This window comes from Salmo salar, chromosome ssa07 (genome assembly GCF_905237065.1).
Source record: "Salmo salar chromosome ssa07, Ssal_v3.1, whole genome shotgun sequence".
Lineage (NCBI taxonomy): Eukaryota > Metazoa > Chordata > Actinopteri > Salmoniformes > Salmonidae > Salmo > Salmo salar.
This window is the reverse complement of record NC_059448.1, coordinates 26,564,674-26,589,974: the sequence shown is the minus strand read 5'-3', so window position 1 is coordinate 26,589,974 and position 25,301 is coordinate 26,564,674. Positions and strand designations below refer to the sequence as shown.

The 25,301-nt window shown below is 40.6% G+C and overlaps 1 long non-coding RNA gene across 1 annotated transcript; it reads right to left on the bottom strand.

Annotated features, from left to right (window-relative positions):
* Positions 1 to 791: 791 nt before the first annotated feature.
* On the bottom strand, positions 792 to 24,416 carry LOC123743762 (uncharacterized). The gene is made up of 5 exons (XR_006770599.1): positions 24,120 to 24,416; positions 2,236 to 2,260; positions 2,053 to 2,150; positions 1,828 to 1,878; positions 792 to 910 (listed from the first exon to the last, which is right to left on the bottom strand). It is a non-coding gene; the product is annotated as an uncharacterized lncRNA (long non-coding RNA).
* Between the last annotated feature and the right edge of the window lie 885 nt (positions 24,417 to 25,301).

The following is a 25,301-nucleotide window of genomic DNA, read 5'->3' as shown; positions in this document are numbered from 1 at the left end:
CTGGAAAGTTGGTTGTTGTTTACAATGTCATTCTAGTCACATTATCGCATATTGAGCAACAACTGGCCCAGTTTAGGTACACCGATCCCATACAGGTGAATACATTTACAAGAAAACAATAAAACTCAGTACACAATACAAAGCCGATTTAAAATTGTTGAAGCTGCAGATAAAACCCATTATCATTACACCATATAATTAAACAAAGCTGTTACAGTAATACACAATTAAACCATGAATAAGTAAAATATATCTGTTGAAAAATAACATGAGAAAAAATCCTTAAAGTACAAGGTGTTATTGTGTGTGTGTGTGTGTGTGTGTGTGTGTGTGTGAGTGTGTGTGTGTGTGTGTGTGTTTTCTTGCGTACGTTGAGCGTGAATAATCCTTCCCAGGTATCCTTCTGCTTCTGCTCTGTTTGTGTGTCCCTCCATCCTTCTCTCTATCCTTCCCTCCCTCCATCCCTCAAGGACCTGCAACATATCACCACACAGGACATAGGACATGCAGTCAAACAAACTCTTAAGAATCAAACAAAGAGACATACTTTAAATAGATACATTATACTTTGATATCAGAGAATTAGTTCCATATTAGTATCAATTTAAGTAACAATAGCATGTGACTTAGTCTTACTTGGGGCTGTGACTGGATTCACTTGAGAATAGACCGAATCTGCCTGATGTGGGGTTTCTGTTTCAGTTAAGGGTGAGGATAAAATATTACAATAATACAGAATATTATAGAGCTAGTCAATCTGTTTGTATAAAATTTGCTGAGTATATCACTGCTACATTTTGTATTAATTTATGTGACAGTTGAGAATTACTTTTCTTTTTCTTGCCCAACTTTTTGAGTTGAATCTGGGCGTACATCACATCACTTGATCCAGCAGTAGCAGCACCAGCATCTGAAACATAATATCGCTAATTAGTCTTAGTATGCTAGTTATACAGTGCCTTCGGAAAGTATTCAGACCCCTTGACTTTTTCCAACATTTTGTTACGTTACAGCCTTATTCTAAAATGGATTAAATAAATACAAATCCTCAGCAATCTACACACAATACCCCATAATGACAAAGCAAAAACAGATTTGTATAATTTTTGCAAAGGAATACAAAAAAATACAAAAAACAGAAATACCTTATTTGCATAAGTATTGAGACCCTTTGCTATGAGACTTGAACTCAGGTGCATTCTGTTTCCATTGATCATCCTTAAGATGTTTCTACAACATGATTGGATTATTTATTTTTTATGATTTGGAAAGGCCTGTCTATATAAGGTCTCACAGTTGACAGGGCATGTCAGAGCAAAAACCAAGCCATGAGGTCGAAGGAATTGTCCGTACAGCCAGAGTCCGGATTTGAACTCGATCGAGAAACGCTCCACATCCAACCTGACAGAGCTTGAGAGGATCTGCAGAGAAGAATGGGAGAAACTCCCCAAATACGGGTGTGCCAAGTTTGTAGCATCATACCCAATAAAACTTGAGGCTGTAATTGCTGCCAAAGGTGCTTCAACAAAGTCTTGAGTAAATAGTCTGAATACTTATGTAAATGTGATATCTGTTTTTTGTTTTTAATAAATGAGCAAAAATGTCTAAAAACCTGTTTTTCTTTGTCATTATGGGCTATTGTGTGTAGATTGATGAGGGAAAAAAAATGTTCATCAATTTTAGAAAAAGGCTGTAACCTAACAAAATGTGGAAAAAGACAACGGGTCTGAATACTTTACGAATGCACTGTATTAAACAAATGAAGAACAATTGCAACAACAACTCTATACTGTATTCATGCTAAACTTAACATAACGTGTACACTACCACTGTCATTATTGTCTGAGGAAGTGATTGTATCATAGAGGTTGGTGCCACCTGTTGGTCAAAGAAGAGAGAGAAAGATTACTTGGTTGGTTTTCCCTCAGCTTGCCCAGGGTCATAGAGTACGGTACCATGTTGTATACAAAGTGCATATTGAAAAGTCACTGTGACAAGTGTGTGCAGTTACAGAGAGAGTAGAGTGACAGTGGTCTGGGCTGAGAGACTGACCATGCTGCAGACATGTATACCCAGCATCAGGAGCTCGGCCCTGGGTAGATCGTTGGTCCTGTTGGGGGTCCAGGTTGGTCATCTGGGGCTGGTGGGGCCTACAGGGAGAGAGATACTCATGAAACACACAGATTATATTTTACTGTATGATAAGGAATGTCGTTGAAAGACAGGTGTACTCACCAGAATATTCTGTTGCAACAAGAACCTGTAATGAGAAATGCATACTATTATATCCGGTCATTAATGTTTTGAACTTACTCTGTGTCTGCCAGACAAGGTCACTACTTTCTTAGTGTTTTCTTTGTACCATGTATACCTCCAGCCACTGTCAGACCCCACTGAACACGTCAGAGTTACTGTCTCTCTAGTGTAAGCAGGGTTTGGATTTACGGTCAGTGTAGTTTCAGGAAGAGCTAAGAAAACAGTAAGCAGAATATCAAAACATCTGGATACATGCTTGGTAACTTAATAAATATACACATAAATAGATATATATATATATATAGTACCAGTCAAAAGTTTGGACACACCTTCTCATTCAAGACTGAATAGTTTAATTGAAGTTCGGTTTAAGAACATTGATAACTTAATTCCCATAACAGTATGTTACATCTGAGAGTGACAGACTCTACACTGAATATATATGAAGATTTGGGGTGTATGGTCAGAAAAGCCTTTGCCACTCCTAAACAAAATAGAAACAGCATGACACAATTGCTTTACACATGTTATTTTGAGACACTCAAAACACAAAATATGTTTATCCAAAAGCAGCTTTAAAAATCACAAAGAAATATGATGAAGTATTAAGAGGTGAAGGCTTGATCAAGTGTACAAATATCTATCATCATCATCTTCAAAGTGTCCAGAGTAGATGTGTGTACTCAGCACTACAACAAAGAAAGTAACATTGCTCCAATATTAGATAGAACTAAATAACAACGTCATATTCATGTTACTGATTACCAAATCCATCCTGTACTTTATTTTAAAGGTGCAATCTCCATTTTCTACATAGATTTCTGCACTATTAAATTAATTACAGAAATTCAAGTCTTATCCCATCATAACCCAAAATATACGGTTATTTTATGACAGTTATTGTAAACAATGTAGATGAGCCGTATACCATAGCAAGTGGCATGGTGAGCGTTTTGTGGTAGTATGAATTATGGACTGCAGCTTTAAATGGCCACTGACTTCCCGTGTTCTGCACACAGAGAGAGCACAGAGACCAAGAACACCAAAACACCACTCATTAATCTCTTAACACAGTTTACTATAACTGTAGCGAAGGAACCCTCAACCATTTACAATAATCACAACTTGATACTACAACACATCCAACAAATATTGCATTTTATATTCATTGTCATTGACAGCACATTTTGGAAGCACTGAGTTGGCATCAATCTTTAGTTCCAGAGTGATGACCTGGTTAAATGCCCACCGTATCAGGTTTCAGTTATGACCCAGATGCAGACAGTGTCGAAGAAACAAACGTTTATTTCTAGGACAGGGGCAGGAAAACGACAGGTCAAAGGCAGGCAGAGGTCAGTAAACCAGAGTAGGTGCAAAAGGTCCAGAACAGCAGGCAGGCTCAGGGTCAGGGCAGGCAGAACGGTCAAATCCTGGGAGGACTAGAAAACAGGAGCAAGAAACAGACCTGTGCAGGGGAACAAACGGTGGCAGGTTTCACAAAACAAAACAAACTGGCAACAGACAGACAGAGAATACAGGGACAAATACACAGGGGATAATGGGGAAGACAGAGAGAGAAAGATTCAAGGGATATGTAAAAATACTGTGAGAAAAAAATAGTAGCAATTGATAGCGTGTTTATATTCCGACCAACTTCTCCTTATGGATGGCTTTATGGTCTCACACTGGTTCCTTCCTCATTATTGGAAGAATTGAGACCTGAACAGAGATCAGAGCTTGTGGTTGGATATCAGTGTCCAGATGTTTGTTTCATGTTGCACCCACCATTGCAGACAGACAGACAGACAGACAGACAGACAGACAGACAGACAGACAGACAGACAGACAGACAGACAGACAGACAGACAGACAGACAGACAGACAGACAGACAGACAGACAGACAGACAGACAGACAGACAGACAGACAGACAGACAGACAGACAGACAGACAGACAGACAGAGTACTGTAAGCCTCCACTCAAACATTTTCTCAGGTGGCAAGCCTAGCCAGCTACCTCAGTTGTTCCACAATGGAAATTGACATCTTCAGTCACCCCCTCAATTATGAGGAATACATTTAGTTAGATACTGTCTTCATAGATATATATGTTTCTTATTGTGTTGTTTATGGTTGTATTTCAATATGTATGTTTATGTGTTGTGTATCAGGGCTATTGTTCATGTACTGTATCGCGTGTGTGTGTGTGTGTGTGTGTGTGTGTGTGTGTGTGTGTGTGTGTGTGTGTGTGTGTGTGTGTGTGTGTGTGTGTGTGTGTGTGTGTGTGTGTGTGTGTGTGTGTGTGTGTGTGTGTGTGTGTGTGTGTGTGTACATCAGAGGCAGAGCTGTGCAGAATTTATTACCACTGACCAGAGATGGGAGGAGTTTCAAAGCTGTAGCTGGGTAACTAGATTTCCAGGTTAAAGTGTAGAGTTTCAATAGTTTCACATCATTACATGCTGAATACATAAATGCAGATTTTTTTTTTTTTTTTTTTTACTATTTACCTCTAAAAATATCTAAGTGGTTTGATGTAGAGTGTGAGACACTGTGCCAAGAAACAAGGTTGAGATCTGGGGTTTCTTATCGCCCCCTTCAGGACAGGCCTGTAACTACTCTTCATTCTTGTGGATCACAATATACAGTGCCTTGCGAAAGTATTCGGCCCCCTTGAACTTTTCGACCTTTTGCCACATTTCAGGCTTCAAACATAAAGATATAAAACTGTAATTTTCTGTGAAGAATCAACAACAAGTGGGACACAATCATGAAGTGGAACGAAATTTATTGGATATTTCAAACTTTTTTAACAAATAAAAAACGGAAAAATTGGGCGTGCAAAATTATTCAGCCCCTTTACTTTCAGTGCAGCAACCTCTCTCCAGAAGTTCAGTGAGGATCTCTGAATGATCCAATGTTGACCTAAATGACTAATGATGAGAAATAGAATCCACCTGTGTGTAATCAAGTCTCCGTATAAATGCACCTGCTCTGTGATAGTCTCAGAGGTCCGTTTAAAGCGCAGAGAGCATCATGAAGAACAAGGAACACACCAGGCAGGTCCGAGATACTGTTGTGGAGAAGTTTAAAGCCGGATTTGGATACAAAAAGATTTCCCAAGCTTTAAACATCCCAAGGAGCACTGTGCAAGCTCATACAAGGAGAAGACTGATCAGAGATGCAGCCAAGAGGCCCATGATCACTCTGGATGAACTGCAGAGATCTACAGCTGAGGTGGGAGACTCTGTCCATAGGACAACAATCAGTCGTATACTGCACAAATCTGGCCTTTATGGAAGAGTGGCAAGAAGAAAGCCATTTCTTAAAGATATCCATAAAAAGTGTCATTTAAAGTTTGCCACTAGCCACCTGGGAGACACACCAAACATGTGGAAGAAGGTGCTCTGGTCAGATGAAACCAAAATCGAACTTTTTGTCAACAATGCAAAACGTTATGTTTGGCGTAAAAGCAACACAGCTCATCACCCTGAACACACCATCCCCACTGTCAAACATGGTGGTGGCAGCATCATGGTTTGGGCCTGCTTTTCTTCAGCAGGGGCAGGGAAGATGGTTAAAATTGATGGGAAGATGGATGGAGCCAAATACAGGACCATTCTGGAAGAAAACCTGATGTAGTCTGCAAAAGACCTGAGACTGGGACGAAGATTTGTCTTCCAACAAGACAATTATCCAAAACATAAAGCAAAATCTGCAATGGAATGGTTCACAAATAAACATATCCAGGTGTTAGAATGGCCAAGTCAAAGTCCAGACCTGAATCCAATCGAGAATCTGTGGAAAGAACTGAAAACTGCTGTTCACAAACGCTCTCCATCCAACCTCACTGAGCTCGAGCTGTTTTGCAAGGAGGAATGGGCAAAAATTTCAGTCTCTCGAGGTGCAAAACTGATAGAGACATACCCCAAGCGACTTACAGCTGTAATCGCAGCAAAAGGTGGCGCTACAAAGTATTAACTTAAGGGGGCTGAATAATTTTGCACGGCCAATTTTTCAGTTTTTTATTTGTTAAAAAAGTTTGAAATATCCAATAAATTTCGTTCCACTTCATAATTGTGTCCCACTTGTTGTTGATTCTTCACAAAAAATTACAGTTTTATATCTTTATGTTTGAAGCCTGAAATGTGGCAAAAGGTCGAAAAGTTCAAGGGGGGCTGAATACTTTCGCAAGGCACTGTAGAAACTAATATGGTGATTGGTCTCATAGCAACAACATAACCCTTCAGTCTACTGTGTCTGCCCTCTTATTCCATGTACATACTACCTCTATGTCATCATATTAGTACAGACATGGACCACTTCTCTATGGGTTCATATCAGTAGAAATCAAATCTGAATGTGGTTTACAGAAGACTGACAACACTATGTGGCATAGAGATTTTGTTAGAAAGTGTTGCTTTACATCAGGGGTGTCAAACTCAAATCAGCACAAGGGCCATATTGAAAAAACAATGAATTTGCGGGCTAACATGTTTGTTTTTACAAAAAAACACGCGTAAAACTGCAACCCAAACTGCCTGTTGTTTGTTAGAAAAAAATATGTATTTTCATAATGTCCACGAATGAACATAGGATGCTTTATATTGCATTTTAACACACATATATACACATATATATATATATATATATATATAAAACAGATCAATAATATTTGTCCAGCCTTTGCTGCTATGCTTGCAGATGTGCACAATATGCAAAGACCCTAAAAGAAAGTATTTAATAACTCCAAATAACAAAAACGTAGCTAGGTGGTTGTAACATTTAAACTCGTTTTTTTTATTTTTAAATGTTGCACTTCATGGATTACCCTGGCAGTTAAAAGCAGCATTGCTGCATGGTGCACTCAAAATGGCTTGTAGTTGAGTAGCCTAGGCTACTACTCAAATGTTGCTGTAACAGGCCTACATGTTTTTCCTTTTCATGGTGTTTTGTTGCAGGTTTAGTTTTTTTGGTTATACATTGTCAAGCTTTAAAGTTTGCAGACGACACAACAGTGGTAGGCCTGATCACCAACAACGACGAGACAGTCTATAGGGAGGAGGACAGAGACCTGGCCGGGTGGTGCCAGAATAACAACCTATCCCTCAACGTAACCAAGACTAAGGAGATGATTGTGGACTACAGGAAAAGGAGCACCGAGCAAGCCCCCATTCTCATCGACGGGGCTGTAGTGGAGCAGGTTGAGAGCTTCATGTTCCTTGGTGTCCACATCAACAACAAACTAGAATAGTCCAAACACACCAAGACAGTCGTGAAGAGGGCACGACAAAGCCTATTCCCCCTCAGGAAACTAAAAAGATTTGGCATGGGTCCTGAGATCCTCAAAAGGTTCTACAGCTGCAACATCGAGAGCATCCTGACCGGTTGCATCACTGCCTGGTACGGCAATTGCTCGGCCTCCGACCACAAGGTACTTCAGAGGGTAGTGAGTACGGCCCAGTACATCACTGGGGCAAAGCTGCCTGCCATCCAGAAGGCCCTAAAAATTGTCGAAGACCCCAGCCACCCCAGTCATAGAGTGTTCTCTCTACTACCGCATGGCAAGCGGTACCGGAGCACCAAGTCCAGGACAAAAGGCTTCTCAACAGTTTTTATCCCCAAGCCATAAGACTCCTGAACAGGTAACCAAATGGTTACCCGGACTATTTGCATTGTGTGCCCCCCCAACCCCTCTTTTACGCTGCTGCTACTCTGTTCATCATATATGCATAGTCACTTTAACTATACATTCATGTACATACTACCTCAATTGGGCCGACCAACCAGTGCTCCCGCACATTGGCTAACCGGGCTATCTGCATTGTGTCCCACCACCCGCCAACCCCTCTCTTTACGCTACTGCTACTCTCTATTCATCATATATGCATAGTCACTTTAACCATACCTACATGTACATACTACCTCAATAAGCCTGACTAACTGGTGTCTGTATATAGACTTGCTACTGTTATTTTCAAATGTCTTTTTACTGTTGTTTTATTTCTTTACTTACCTACACACACACACACACACACACACACACACACACACACACACACACACACACACACACACACACACACACACACACACACACACACACACACACACACACACATACCTTTTTGTCGCACTATTGGTTAGAGCCTGTAAGTAAGCATTTCACTGTAAGGTCTACACCTGTTGTATTCGGCGCACGTGACTCATACAATTTGATTTGATTGGCACCCTGTATAAAGATAAGCAAAAAGACTGTATAAAATAAATAATGCAAATACTGAGCTGTACTATATGATTTTATTTTTCTTCTCAAAATTATTGTCATCTCTGTTTTCAATACCTTTCAATATCTTACCTTGCAAGAATAGCGGCACTGAGCTTTTTCTAAAATGTTTTATTTTTGTATTCAGGTGGGTGCTTATATTTGTCCTATTTCTCACATACTCGTACTATACATATCTCTAAATTGGAAATGTGTTGTATTTTTTGGCAAATCCCAACTCCCCCTGAGGAATGAGTATAAATGAGTCAACAGTTGAGTCATCTACTTATGAAATTACTTCCTGATGCACTCACATCAGTGAATTCAACATCAATTCCGATGCTTTCATGTGTCCCTTTTAACTTGCACAGCAGAGTGAAAGTGTATAAACACATGCCACAGTCCTAGTTAGGCTACTGAAATGTTAGTCTGGCTTTGGTTTTTAATGTAGGAGTAAATAACACATTAGATCTGGTGAAAGATAATACAAACAAAAAAATATATACGTTTCTTCCTTTTTTTCCCCCATCATCTTTGTAATGCAAGATAAAGGCCCTAATAAATTATTGCAGTTTAGGCGCAATTTAGATGTTGGCCACGAGACGGCAGCAGTGTAAGTGCATAGTTTCAGACACTCGGGATGATAAATCAAAGCAAGGTTACTGAATGTAAGTACATTATTTACCTTCAGAGGTGAATGTATCAAACCAGTTGCCAAGATAAACATTTTTTGTTGTTGTGCACTCTCCTCAAACAATAGTATGGTCTTTTTTCACTGTAATAGCTACTATAAATTGGACAGTGCAGTTAGATTAACAAGAATTTAAGATTTCTGCCCGTATAAGACATGTCTATGTCCTGGGAAATGTTCTTGTTACTTACAACGTCATGCTAATAACATTAGCGCATGTTAGCTCAACCATCCCGGTGGAGGGACACTGATCCCGTAGAGATTAATCACTTACCTTTGATGATCTTCGTATGGTTGCACTCACAAGACTCCCAGTTACACAATAAATGTTTGTTTTGTTCGATAAAGTCACTCTTTATATCCAAAAACCTCCATTTTGTTCAGTAATCCAATGGCTCAAATGCGGTCACAACGGGCAGACGAAAATTCCAAATAGTATCCGTAATGTTCGTAGAAACATGTCAAAAGATGTTTATAATCAATCCTCAGGTTGTTTTTAGCCTAAATAATCGATAATATTTCAACCGGACAATAGCATTGTCAATATAAAAGAAAAACAAAAAAGGTCATGTGCAGTAACCAGCTCTGGGGACATCCCACTATCTACTCATTGAAACTGGTAATTCTCCCTAATCTTTCATAATGAAAGGCTGAAACAATGTCTAAAGACTGTTCACAACTAGTGGAAGCCATAGGGAACGGAATCTGGGTCCTATCCCTTTAAATGGTGGATAGGCTTTCATTGGAAAAACAGCCATTTCAAAATAATGGCACTTCCTGGATGGATTTTCCTCAGGTTTTCACCTGCCATATCAGTTCTGTTATACTCCCAGACATTATTTTAACAGTTTTGGAAACTTTAGAGTGTTTTCTATCTAAATCTACCAATTATATGCATATCCTAGCTTCTGGGTCTGAGTAGCAGGCAGTTTACTTTGTGTACGCTTTTCATCCCAAATTCCGAATGCTGCCCCCTATCCTAAAAAAGTTAATTTTATTGCTATTTTTGACTTTCGTGACTAATCTACTTGGCTGCTAACTGTTTGTAATGTTTTGTCTGCTGAGCGCTGTCCTCAGATAATCGCATGGTTTGCTTTCGCCGTAAAGCCTTTTTGAAATCTGACACGGCGGCTGGATTAACAACAAGTTAAGCTTTATTTTGATGTATTGCACTTGTGATTTCATGGAAGTTAAATATTTATAGTAATTTAATTTGAATTTGGTGCTCTGCAATTTCACTGGAAGTTTTCGAGATGGAACGCTAGCGTCCCAGTGTTCCATAAGAAGTTAATGATGGTGTGGGAGTCGTGCCTGGCCATGCAGTCGTGGGTGAACAGGGAGTACAGGAGGGGACTGAGCATGCACCCCTTGGGAGCTCCAGTGTTGAGGATCAGCGTGGCAGATGTGTTGCTACCTACCCTCACCACCTGGGGGCGGCCCGTCAGGAAGTCCAGGATCTAGATGCAGAGGGAGGTGTTTAGTCTCAGGTTCCTTAGCTTAGTGATGAGCTTTGAGGGTACTATGGTGGTGAACACTGAGCTGTAGTCAATGAATAGCATTCTCACATAGGTGTTCCTTTTGTCCAGGTGGGAAAGGGCAGTGTGGAGTGCAATAGAGATTGCATCATCTGTGGATCTGTTGGGGCGGTATGTAAATTGGAGTGGGTCTAGTGTTTCTGGGATAATGGTGTTGATGTGAGCCATGACCAGCCTTTCAAAGCACTTCATGGCTACAGACGTGAGTGCTACGGGTCTGTAGTCATTTAGGCAGGTTGCCTTTGTGTTCTTGGGCACAGGCACTATGGTGGTCTGCTTAAAACATGTTGGTATTACAGACTCGGACAGGGAGAGTTTGAAAATGTCAGTGAAGACACTTGCCGGTTGGTCCTGGAAATCGTTCTGGCCCTGCGGACTTGTGAATGTTGACCTGTTTAAAGGTCTTACTCACATCGGCTGCGGAGAGCGTTATCACACAGTCTTACGGAACAGCTGGTGCTTTCATGCATGTTTCAGTGTTATTTGCCTCGAAGCGAGCATAGAAGTCGTTTAGCTCATCTGGTAGGCTCGTGTCACAGGGCAGCTCTCGGCTGTGCTTCCCTTTGTAGTCTGTAATAGTTTGCAAGCCCTGCCACATCCGACGAGCGTCAGAGCCGGTGTAGTATGATTCGATCATAGTCCTTTATTGACACTTTGCCTGTTTGATGGTTCGTCGGAGGGCATAGCGGGATTTCTTATAAGCTCCCCGGCTACTAGGAGCACCGCCTCTGGGTGAGCGTTTTCTTGTTTGCTTATGGCAGAATACAGCTCATTCAATGCTGTCTTCGTGCCAGCCTCTGTGCCAGCCTCATACCACTGTGGTGGTGTGTAAACAGCTACGAAAAATACAGATGAAAACTCCTTAGGTAGATAAAGCGGTCTATAGCTTATCATGAGATACTGCACCTCAGGCGAGCAATAGCTCGAGAATTCCTTAGATATCGTACACCAGCTGTTATTTTCTTAAATACATAGTCCTCCGCCCCTTGTCTTACCAGACGCCGCTGTTTTATCCTGCCGGTGCTGTGTATAACTGGCCAGCTGTATGTTGATAGTGTCGTCGTTCAGCCACGACTCCGTGAAGAATAAGATATTACAGTTTTGAATGTCCCGTTGGTAGTTTAAACTTCCCGCGTAGGTCATCTATTTTATTGTCCAAAGATTGCACGTTTGCTAGCAGAATAGAAGGAAGTGGGGGTTTATTCGATCGCCTACGAATTCTCAGAAGGCAGCCCGCTCTCTGGCCCCTTTTTCTCCGCCTCCTCTTCAGGCAAATTACGGGGATCTGGACCTGTTCCCGAGAAAGCAGTATATCGTTTGTGTCGGCCTCGTCAGACTCGTTAAAGGGAAAAAAGGATTCTGCCAGTCCGTGGTGAGAAATCGCAGTCCTGATGTTCAGAAGTTATTTTCGGCCATAAGAGATTATGTACAACAAAAAAAAAAAAGTTACAAATAACCCAAATAAACAAACGTCTGCCTTCTTCTTCGGAGCCAATCATTTTGGACCTGACAGTTTATGGAATAAAACTACACTAGGAAAAGTTTGGCGGGGTAGGCCGTCATTGTAAAACAAGAATTTTAGTGGCAAGAAAAAGTATGTGAACCCTTTGGAATTACCTGGATTTCTGCATAAAAAGGTCATAAAATGTGATCTTCATCTAAGTCACAACAATAGACAAACACAGTCAGCATAAACTAATAACACACAAACAATTATACGTTTTCATGTCTTTATTGAACACATTATGTGAACCCTTGGATTTAATAACTGGTTGACCCAACTTTGGCAGCAATAAACTCAACCAAACAACAGTCAGGAGGAATTTTGGACCATTCGTCTTTACAAAACTGTTTTAGTTCAGCAATATTCTTAGCATGTCTGGTGTGAACCTCTCTCGAGGTCATGCCACAGCATTTTAAATCGGGTTGATGTCAGGACTCTGACTGGGCCACTCGAGAAGGGGTATTTTCTTCTGTTGAAGCCATACTGTTGTTTATTTACTTCTGTGTGATCGTTGTCCTGTTGCATCACCCAACTTCTGTTGAGTTTCAATTGGCGGACAGATAGCTTTACATTCTCCTGCAAAATGTCTTGATAAAATTGGGAATTATTTTCAGTCGATGATAGCGAGCTGTCCAGGCCCTGCGGTACCAAAGCAGCCCCAAACCATGATGCTCCCTCCACCATACTTTACAGTTGGGATGAGGTTTTGATGTTGGTGTGCTGTGCATTTTTTTTCCTCCACACATAGTGTTTTGTGTTCCTTCCAAACAACTCGACTTTAGTTTAATCTGCCCACAGAATATTTTGCCAGAAGCGCTGTGGAACATACAGGTGCTCTTTTACAAACTTCAGACGTGGAGCAATGTTTTTTTTGACAGCAGTGGCTGACAGCAGTGGCTGTCTATACATTACAATTCTACCTGTGATTACAAAAGTATAATGATTAATGTTTTCCTTTAGCTTGAGGTTAAGAATCAGTGATAGACCTTGCAAGTGCATGAAAAGGTCAACTGTACAAAGTCATATGTCTGTGTGTTAAAACTATACTTTAGGTAACAGATGGATAAAGGGAACCAAGAGTTCCTGTTGTTGCTATGTTCCAGTCTTACTTCTGCTAGCACATGATTACAATAAGGGGAAGAGTGATTGGGCAACTAACTGCCAATAACGCAATAAGCTGAACCCCGCCTAGCAGAGATATCTTTGTATTAGCAACTATGAATTATGAGCTTATATGGGGATAAAAAGGGAAAACACCATATTTTGTGCTGAGTGTGTTACTTGCAAATTACTGTAAGTGTATACTCCGGGTTGCAATCTGGCTTGCAATCCTTATTAAAAAAACTACCCCTGATCAAAGAAGTTTCCTGTGGTCTCTTGTATAACAGAGGGCAGAATTCCTCTACAACACTCTAGGATTCTTCTTAACCTCATTGAGCATTCTGCACTGTGCTCTTGCAGTCATCTTTGCAGGACCGCCACACCTAGGGAGAGTAGCAACAGTGCTGAACTTTCTCCATTTATAGACAATTCATCTTACCGTGGACTGATGAACATCACGGCTTTTAGAGATACAGTCGTGGCCAAAAGTTTGGAGAATGACACAAATATTAATTTTCACAAAGTCTGCTGCCTCAGTTTGTATAATGTCAATTTGCATATACTCCAGAATGTTATGAAGAGTGATCAGATGAATTACAATGAATTGCAAAGTCCCTCTTTGCCATGCAAATGCACTAAATCCCCAAAAAACATTTCCACTGCATTTCAACTCTGCAACAGAAGGACCAGCTGACATCATGTCAGTGATTCTCTCGTTAACACAGGTGTGAGTGTTGACGAGGACAAGGCTGGAGATCACTCTGTCATGCTGATTGAGTTCGAATAACAGACTGGAAGCTTCAAAAGGAGGGTGTTTCTTGTAATCATTGTTCTTCCTATATCAATTATTGTTACCTGCAAGGAAACACGTGCCGTCATCATTGCTTTGCACAAAAAGGGCTTCACAGGCAAGGATATTGCTGCCAGTTAGAGTGCACCTAAATCAACCATTTATCGGATCATCAAGAACTTCAAGGAGAGCGGTTCAATTGTTGTGAAGAAGGCTTCAGGGCGCCCAAGAAAGTCCAGCAAGCGCCAGGACCGTCTCCTAAAGTTGATTCAGCTGCGGGCACCACCAGTACAGAGCTTGCTCAGGAATGGCAGCAGGCAGGTGTGAGTGCATCTGCACGCACAGTGAGGCGAAGACTTTTGGAGGATGGCCTGGTGTCAAGAAGGGCAGCAAAGAAGCCCCTTCTCTCCAGGAAAAACATCAGGGACAGACTGATATTCTGCAAAAGGTACAGGGATTGGACTGCTGAGGACTGGGGTAAAGTCATTTTCTCTGATGAATCCCCTTTCCGATTGTTTGGGGCGTCCGGAAAAAAGCTTGTCCGGAGAAGACAAGGTGAGCGCTACCATCAGTCCTGTGTCATGCCAAGAGTAAAGCATCCTGAGACCATTCATGTGTGGGGTTGCTTCTCAAGGGAGTGAGCTCACTCACAATTTTGCCTAAGAACACAGCCATGAATAAAGAATGGCACCAACACATCCTCCGAGAACAACTTCTCCCAAACATCCAGGAACAGTTTGGTGACAAACAATGCCTTTTCCAGCATGATGGAGCACCTTACCATAAGGCAAAAGTGATAACTAAGTGGCTCGGGGAACAAAATAGCGATATTTTGGGTCCATGGCCAGGAAACTCCCCTGACCTTAATCCCATTGAGATCTTGTGGTCAATCCTCAAGAGGCGGGTGGACAAACAAAAACCCACAAATTCTGACAAACTCCAAGAATTGATTACGCAACAATGGGCTGCATCAGTCAGGATGTGGCCCAGATGTTAACTGACAGCATCCCAGGGAGGATTGCAGAGGTCTTGAAAAAGAAGGGTCAACTGCAAATATTGACTCTTTGCATCAACTTCATGTAATTGTCAATAAAAGCCTTTGACACTTATGAAATCTTGTAATTATACTTCAGTATTCCATAGTAACATCTGACAAAAACATCTAAAGACACTGAAGCAGCAAACTTTCTGGAAATTAATATTTGTGTCATTCTCAAAACTTTTGGCCACGACTGTACATTTGTAATGCTTTCCAGCTTTACACAAGTCAACAATTCTTAATCTTAGGTCTTCTGAGATCTCTTTTGTTCGAGGCATGGTTCACAACAGGCAATGCTTCCTGTGAGTAGAAAACTCACATATTGTGAGTGTTCATAGGGCAAGGCAGCTCTAACCAACATCTCCAATCTCGTCTCATTGATTGGACTCCAGGTTAGCTGACACCTGACTCCAATTAGCTTTAGGAAAAGTCATTAGCCTAGGGGTTCACATACTTTTTCCTACCTACACTGTGAATGTTTAAATTATGTATTCAATATAGAAAAGAAAAATACAATAATGTGTGTGTTATTAGTTTAAGCACACTGTGTTTGTCTATTGTTGTGATTAAGATGAAGATCAGATCAAATTTTATGACACATTTATGCAGAAATCCAGGTAATTCCAAAGGGTTCACATACTTTTTCTTGCCACTTTATATGTAGTTTCCTAATGTTTCACAGGCTTATGCTACAACCTGATTAAGGGTAGGGGGCAGTATTTTGACGTCCAGATGAAAGGCGTGCCCGTAGTAAACTGCCTGCTACTCAGGCTCAGAAGGTAGGATATGCAAATCTTTAGTAGATCCGGATAGAAAACACTCTGAAGTTTCTAAAACTGTTTGAATGATGTCTGTGAGTATAACAGAACTCATATAGCAGGCAAAAACCTGAGAAAAATCCAACCAAGAAGTGTGGAAATCTGAGGTTTGTAGTTTTTCAAGTGATTGCCTATACAGTATACAGTGACTTAGGGTTCATTTTGCACTTCCTAAGGCTTCCACTAGATGTGAACAGTCTTTAGAACGTTGTTTCATGCTTCTACTGTGAATAGGGAGAGAATAAGAGCTCCTGGAAGTAGATGAGTGAGAAAATGACATGAGCTCAGTGGCGCGCACTGACGTGGGAGTTAGCTGTGTTCCTTTTCTTTTTTGAAGACAAAGGAATCGTCCGGTTGGAATATTATGGAAGATTTATGATAAAAACATCCTAATGATTGATTCTATACATCGTTTGACATATTTCTACAAACTGTAGTATAACTTTTTTGACTTTTCGTCTGGACTTAGTAAGCGCGTGCCTTACATTTGGAGTAGTGGACTAAACACGCGAACAAAATGGAGGTATTTGGACATAAAGATGAACTTTATCGAACAAAACAAACATTTATTCTGGAACTGGGATTCCTGGAAGTGCATTCCAATGAAGATCATCAAGTGAAAATGTATAATGTAATTTTTGTCATTTCTGTTGACTCCAAAATGGCGGGTATCTGTATGGATTGTTTTGATATCTGAGCGCTGTACTCAGATTATTGCAAAATTTTCTTTCGCCGTAAAGCTTTTTTGAAATCTGACACAGCGGTTGCATTAACCTGTTATGGCTAGGGGGCAGTATTTTCACGGCTGGATAAAAAACGTACCCGATTTAATCTGGTTACTACTCCTGCCCAGTAACTAGAATATGCATATAATTATTGGCTTTGGATAGAAAACACTCCAAAGTTTCTAAAACTGTTTGAATGGTGTCTGTGAGTATAACAGAACTCAAATGGCAGGTCAAAACCTGAGAGATTCCTTTACAGGAAGTGGCCTGTCTGACCATTTCTTGAACTTCTTTGCCATCTCTATCTTTTACAAAGGATCTCTGCTCTAACGTGACACTTCCTACGTCTTCCATGGGCGCTCAGAGCCCGGGAAAAACCTGAATGTCGTCATCCCAGCCCCAGGCTGAAACACATTATCGCCTTTCTCAAGTGGCCGATCAAGGGACTGTGGGCTTAGGCGCGTGCCCTGGCCGCCCCCGTCTTTGTGATTTTTCCTCTGTTTGCCGAAAAGGAGATTCCCGGTCGGAATATTATTGCTTTTTTACGAGATAAATTGCATAAAAATTGATTTAAACAGTGGTTGACATGCTTCGAAGTACGGTAATGGAATATTTAGAAATGTTTTGTCACGAATTGCGCCATGCGCACGACCCTGATTTACCATTTCGGATAGTTTCTGGAACGCACGAACAAAACGCCGCTATTCGGATATAACGATGGATTATTTGGGACCAAACCAACATTTGTTATTGAAGTAGCACTCCTAGGAGTGCATTCTGACGAAGACAACAAAAGGTAATCAAACTTTTATAATAGTAAATCTGATTTTGGTGAAGGCTAAACTTGCCGGGTGTCTAAATAGCTAGCCCGTGATGGCTGGGCTATGTACTTAGAATATTGCAAAATGTGCTTTCACCAAAAAGCTATTTTAAAATCGGACATATCGAGTGCATAGAGGAGTTCTGTATCTATAATTCTTAAAATAATTGTTATGCTTTTTGTGAACGATTATCGTGAGTAATTTAGTAAATTGTTAGTAAATTCCCCGGAAGTTTGCGGGGGGTATGCTAGTTCTGAACGTCACATGCTAATGTAAAAAGCTGTTTTTTGATATAAATATGAACTTGATTGAACAAAACATGCATGTATTATATAACATAATGTCCTAGGTGTGTCATCTGATGAAGATCATCAAAGGTTAGTGCTGCATTTAGCTGTCTTTTGGGTTTTTGTGACATTATATGCTAGCTTGAAAAAAGGGTGTCTGATTATTTCTGGCTGGGTACTCTGCGGACATAATCTAATGTTTTGCTTTCGCTGTAAAGCCTTTTTGAAATCGGACAGTGTGGTTAGATAAAGGAGAGTCTTGTCTTTAAAATGCTGTGAAATAGTCATATGTTTGAAAAATTGAAGTTTTTGTATTTTTGAGGAATTTGTAATTCGCGCCACGCCTATCATTGGATATTGGAGCAGGTGTTCCGCTAGCGGAACGTCAAGATGTAAGAGTTAAGGAGAAGTGTATCTATAATTCTTTGAATAACTGTTGAATATTTTATCAACGTTTATGATGAGTATTTCTGTAAATTGATGTGCTCATTCACCGGAAGTTTTGGGAGGCAAAACATTTCTGAACATTACACGCCAATGTAAAATGGGGTTTTTGGATATAAATATGAACTTTATCGAGCAAAACATACATGTATTGTGTAACATGAAGTCCTATGAGTGTCATCTGATGAAGATCATCAAAGGTTAGTGATTAATTCTAGCTGTATTTCTGGTTTTTGTGACGCCTCTCTTTGCTTGGAAAATGACTGTGTGGTTTTTCTTGTCTCGGTGCTGTCCTAACATAATCTAATGTTATGCTTTCGCCGTAAAGCCTTTTTGAAATCGGACAATGTGGTTGGATTAACGAGAAGTGTATCTATAAAATGGGATATAATAGTTGTTTGTTTGAGAAATTTGAATTATGAGATTTTTGTTGTTTTGAATTTGCCGCCCTGCTATTTCACTGGCTGTTGAATAGTGTGTGTTCCGCGGGTGGGACGCTAGCATCCCACATACTCCAGAGAGGTTAAAAGCTGCAAATACCAACGACTCCATTTCTCTGTAGTCGGTAAACACAGTGCAACCAAAGAACGTCATCATCTGTTGCCACATTTATTGTGCATATATGTGACCCGTTTAAGGAAACTAGGCGTATGTTGCAGTCACGACTTCACAGGAAAGCCATTTAAACGTTTTTTTTTTTTAAATGCATTTTTTGGCAGTGATACCTCCTGTAACCTGTGAACTTTCATGTGTTAATAACAAACTTACAAATACAATTGTTAAATTACGAGCCTTCTTGGACTTCATGGCATATTTATAATTTGGTTTATGTTGAAGCTATTTGGGGGTCAACTGCATGTAGATGTTATTGAGTTACACCACAAACAAGGTAGGTCTGTCAACTGTTCAAGGTAATAACCCAGGAATGTAGTGATCACAGTGATAGATTGAATGTAAAAGAGAAATTAGTAAATGAACTACAGAATATGTATGCTGAAAGGACATTGTCAATCTTCTCTTTGAAAAGGACATACAGAATATTCGGAAAGTGTTCAGACCCCTTGACATTTTCCACATTTTGTTAAGTTACAGCCATATTGGGGTGGCAGATAGCCTAGTGGTTAGAGTGTTGGACTAGTAATTGAAAGGTCGCAAGATCAAATCCACAAGCTGACAAGGTAAAAATATGTCGTTCTACCCCTGAACAAGGCAGTTAACCCACTGTTCCTAGGCCGTCATTGAAAATAAGAATTTGTTCTTAACTGACTTGCCTAGTTAAATAAAGGTAAAATATTCTAAAATTTATGAAATATATACACCACTGTTCAAAAGTTTGGGGTCACTTAGAAATGTCCTTGTTTCTGAAGGAAAGCACATTTTGTGTCCAAAAAATAACATCAAATTGATCAGAAATACAGTGTAGACATTGTTAATGCTGTAAATGACTATTGTTGCTGGAAACGGCAGATTTTTTTTATGGAATATCTAAATAGGCGTACCGAGGCCCATTATCAGCAACCATCACTCCTGTGTTCCAATGGCACGTTGTGTTAGCTAATCCAAGTTGATAATTTTAAAAGGCTAATTGATCATTAGAAAACACTTTTGCAATTATGTTAGCACAGCTGAAACCTGTTGTTCTGATTAAAGAAGCAATAAAACTTTAGACTAGTTGAGTATCTGTAGCATCAGCATTTGTGGGTTCGATTACAGGCTTGAAATGGCCAGAAACAAACAAACTTTCTTCTGAAACTCATCAGTCTATTCGTGTTCTGAGAATTTCAGGCTATTCCATGCGAGAAATTGCCAGGAAACTGAGGATAGCAATTGCTTAATTAGCGTTATTATGCAAGTTGAGTGGATTTAAAAAGGACAAGAATTCGAGCCAATGTGTTAATGTCTTTCATCAACAAACTCTGCTTGAAGTCAGTTGTATTTGAACAAGCTTGTTGAGTAAAATTACAAATTCATGTTTACTCAAAACAAATCAAAACCATGCCAATCATTATCATCATCATTATTCCAGCATGATCACTTGCTGGTTGATTTTCAAAGTGCTTTGTTTCAATACCTGTCTATTTGCATGTACTTCGATTGGTTGATTAATCTTATTCTACACAAACATAAATAACATAAATGTTTCTAAACTATTCCAATCTGTTAGTAGTTGGAGTTCTTTCACATATTACTGATATGGTTGTTCCAGTTCATATGATTTAGGCAGTCTCTAATCAATCGTCCCTACCCCAGCTGTCATTCTGCAGGCATTGATAAGGGGAGAGAGCCATGGATTAGTGATGAAGGGGGTCAAGGTCAGGTCAGATCACATTAAGGGATAAAGAAAAGTTTATGGCTTTATTACTTAGTTTCCTGCCTAGCAGTAAAAAAACAATGTTTGTTCAGATGGGTGGGAGGAGACTCAGCCTAGGAGGAAGGGTAAAATATCAGTGCTTGTGTGAAAATGTTTTTGTCTAATGCAGCTGTATTGATCCTCTGGGAAGAATAAACTTGGTTAAGCTTTCAAGGTGTTCGTCAAGTTTTTACTCGAAATTAGAACCTAACAGTTGGCGCTGTGAGCAGGGTTCACCAAGATTTGCAGTCGAACTAGAGATTCCGAATCAGTGAAACAGGAGCCGGCACCAGAAATAAGGTAGGCACAGTTCCTACACCTGTTATCACTAATTCTAACATCTTGGGGAGATGAGAGTCGTAGGCTGAACCACTTATAGGATACGGACCTAGAAAGCCTGAGCTTATTCAGTAGTCCCATTGTATTACGACCGGTCGTAGCTTTGTGGTATATGATACGTCCCGAAAGGTAAACCTGTAGGGTAAGTCCCAGGGGGTAAATCCCAAGTAGGTTGGTTCCTGCTAAAAACTTGGCAGGTTCCCGGAATCTCCAGCGTAGCACTCCGGAGGAGGTAAGTGGGATTCTCGGGACACTGGGGTAGGCTGGGAAATTAAGAGTGTGACCCGCTGCCCAGTGAGGAATCCGCGGAATTGCTCCAGCAAAGTCTTGAACGCCTGGTCATGGCGTTCTGCCAGGGTATGGAGTCCCTCCATAAGACATTGCAGTAACTCCTCGTGTTGTCCAATGGTGGCTCCTTGCAGGGAGACAGCATTGTGCAGCTGGTCTGAGTCTGCTGGATCGGTCATGGCCAGTTCGTACTATCACGTATTAGGGAAGACCCAGATGCAGACAGTGTCGAAGTAACAAAAGTTTCTTACTAGAACAGGGGGCAGGCAAAATGACAGGTCAAGGGCAGGCAGAGGTCAGTAATCCAGATCAGAGTCCAAAAGGTACAGAACAGCAGGAAGTCTCAGGGTCAGGACAGGCAAAGGTCAATAATCTAATGTGGTGGGACAAGGTACAGGACGGCAGACAGGCTCAGGGTCAGGGCAAGCAGAATGGACAAAACCAGGAAAACTAGAAAACAGGAACTAGACATAGACAAAAGCAAGGGGGAAAATGCTGGTAGGCTTGACTAACAAAACAAACTGCCATCAGACAAACAGAGAACACAAGTATAAATACACAGGGGATAATGAGGGGAGATGGGAGACACCTGGTGGGGGGTGGAGACGAGCACAAAGACAGGTGAAACAGATCAGGGTGTGATAGCCCTATACTTCCACTCCAAGGATTTGAAATGCCCCCTCTTTAAGCCTGCCAGCAGCTCCACAGAGTCCCCCACTCTCTTGTTGATGATCAAAGGAAACTCACACCTGAAACCCACACATTCTGACATCAATCAATGGTTGCACACTATATTACAATGATCTTATTACTGTGTAATTATTCATGTAAGTACGGAGTAGCAAGTATTGTAATTACTCATTGGGGGGACTCCATACCCTGGCAGATCGCCATGACCAGGTGTTCAAGACTTGTTACAGTGTGCCTACATGAATAATTACACAATAATACACTGCAATGCAAAGTCCTACCGAATCAATAATAGATACAAATGAATTGGATTTATATAGTGCATTCCCAGTTTCATTTATACTGTATGTGGCACTTCACATATTTTCCATTAATATCTTTACATATTTGAGTGCGTGGGTCCTATTTTACTTAGTTAAAGTCCACTCCTTCCCCACATTCAGCAGAACAGGATGAGATGACAGGAAAAGAGAATTGGGGGTGGATCTGATAACCCCTCCTCAGCTCAAAAGTACAAATCACACTCTGTTTACTGTGTAATTATTCACCATAAATGTATCATATACTGCAAGGCAACATTATAAATACATGTCAGTATGAAGAAATGTATAATAAACCCTTAAAGAAAAAACCCTCATCATGAATTAAGAAAAAAATCAAGTTACTGTTCATTGACGAATTTAAGGCATGCCAGCAGTTATCCTTGTCTGGCTATGTATCATATTATGTAATAGAAACAATCATTCAATACAGTCCCATATCACCTTAAATTTAATGAATGACATCCATTAGGCACAGCGTCGCAAGATCTGTTGCATTCTAGAAGCACCGCAACAGTTGCTGACCCAACAACACCATTGGCACTAATTCAGAACTGCAGAATCAATACATCATGTTATGTTTCTGAATATAGGTATTATGTAGGTGTTATCACACAGTAATAAAGCAAACATTTTGAGATATCCAACCAATCACTGATGACTAGGCATTCTACAGTCAACACACACCATGCAAAGACCAACAATGAAGTTAAAGAAAGCTAACGGTTTTCCTTTCTTTCTCATGCAAGCAAGCACATGCAATAGATCCTGTTTGGGGATGATTCTACCCTCTTGGTTTCACATTAGAATAAGGAGACCGTTGAAACGACCCTAAGCAGCGAACTGACTAAAGTCAGTAAGTAGTTATCCATTTAGGCAAGACAGAATGTATCCTGTTTGGTTCCAAACACAAAGTGAGAAACTCTTCCAACTTCTCAGTCAAGTGTAATGGTGTGGCGATGAAGGAAAAATGCTCTGTTACATACATTGGGATGTGAACTGGACCATACACATGACATGCGAACTTGTGGCTCCGAAGGCCATTGGGAATGTTCACACCAGGACAAAGTTCCTGGCAAGGGTAGCCAAGTTCCTGGATATAGAGACAATGAGGACCCTGGCAACATCTCTGATACAGTACCACCTTGACTATGCATGTATCTCATGGTTCGGTGGCATAACAAAAAATCTGAAGGACAAACTTCAAACGGCCCAAAACAAACTAATGAGAATTATTCTCAAGCTCAGCCATAGAGACGCACGTTGGTCATAATCATTTCAGGGAACTGAACTTGCTTCCAGTTGATCTGGTGGTGGTGCAGATTAAACTGTTGATGGTTTTTAAAGTGATACATGACCTTTCCCCCAGTTACCTGTCTGGTTATTTTAATTTCATTAGAGACTCTCATAGCCATCACACCAGAGCCAGTGTTGCCAATATGAGACCGCTGCTCTATAGGAGCATGGCTGGAAAAAGCTCTTTCCTTAACACTGGTGCAGAGGAATGGAATGGTGTACCAACCATATAAAATCTATCAATACACTAGGGAGTTTTAAGATAAATCGGCATGGTTTATGGGCCAAATGCTTTAACTGCACAAGAAAGTATAATTGTTTCAATGAACGTTACTTGGAAATCTATTTTATTCCTTTTACGGTTTCCTCCCTATTGATGAGATGTATTTGAGAGGTATTTTGTTTTCATGTTATCTTGTGTAGATTTTTGTTTTCATGTATTTTCAAGAGGACCACGATGGGGAAACGTTTTTAAACTTGTTTGTGTCATCCTCGACGATGGTTTTATTGTGGTTGTATTGTGTTTAAAATGTTCAAATCAATACAAATCATTATAAAACTTACCATAGTGGAGGTTGGAGAAGGAATATTTCCTGTTTGGAGAAGCAGGAGAAGGGACCACTAGACATCTTGTTAAGGCGTTGTATGACTGTTTCCTCTGGCTGTATGTCCTTATCTATCACTGTCACTGGTAGCTAGCAGTTGACTAACCAAAACACACAGAGAAGAAAGAGTGGAGAGGAGAAAGAGCAGAGACTTCCTTTTGATGAGGGCTGCTGTTCTATAAAATAATTCCTGTATGTTAGTTGAAAAGGAAGTCACATTCTGTAGTTGATCTCTGAAAATACCCCTTCACTCAGCTTGAGAGTTAGATGATGAGGTGTGGGTGTGTTTGGGGTCTGTCACTGTGTTGATCAGTCTGATGGTGGTGGTTTTGGAGCATGTGTTTCCTAGCTGCTGCTGGTTGTGTGGTTAATGGTCATGGTGTTTCACAGATACCGGTAGCTTTGTTACTTTATGAGCAGACCAGTCAATGTTGCAGAACATTTTCATCTAGGCTTCATATGCCTGCAGAAGTGTTTGCATGACTTCTTCTGCATGCTTATAGGTCAGTGTGGCTGACGGACATGAAACACCTGCCAACTTTTTCGGAAGGTAGTGGGTTCTAGGACACTGACAAAGGCCCCTCTTCTTCGTTTTAGGTAACATCTTGTGGTGATGTCACTTTCTGTGACTTGTGGTCTCCGTGGCGACCTGTTTCTGTTTCTCAGGAGCAGTGACAATGACCGGGCTGCTGGGTGTCTGTCTGACAACATAGACATAAACACATAGACACGGAAACCCCCTAACTGGAACCGTGACCTTCCAGACCATGCAGGGACACCGAAATAGCATTCAGAGTCATACATCACTAATGTCATTAATCGTCATGACCTGTCTGTTGGATGAGGAGGCAATATGGGAGAACTGGTAGTCATGCATACCTAGGTCACTATTTGGAATTCAACACAGAAATGAAAATATTCAATATTGTTTCCATTTAAATACCACACCCTGGCTAATGTGTCTTACCTTTGCTTACTTGGAAGATCCCGTTGCCATCATAGACGTGCATGTCCACATTTCAATATTAAAAAGGAAGTGATACACAGTACCAGTACCAACCAGCTCCTCAGAACTCCTGCAGAATATATGACATCATAAAACTGAGAAGAACTGTTTTTCAGGCACACTCTTCCCCAAGAA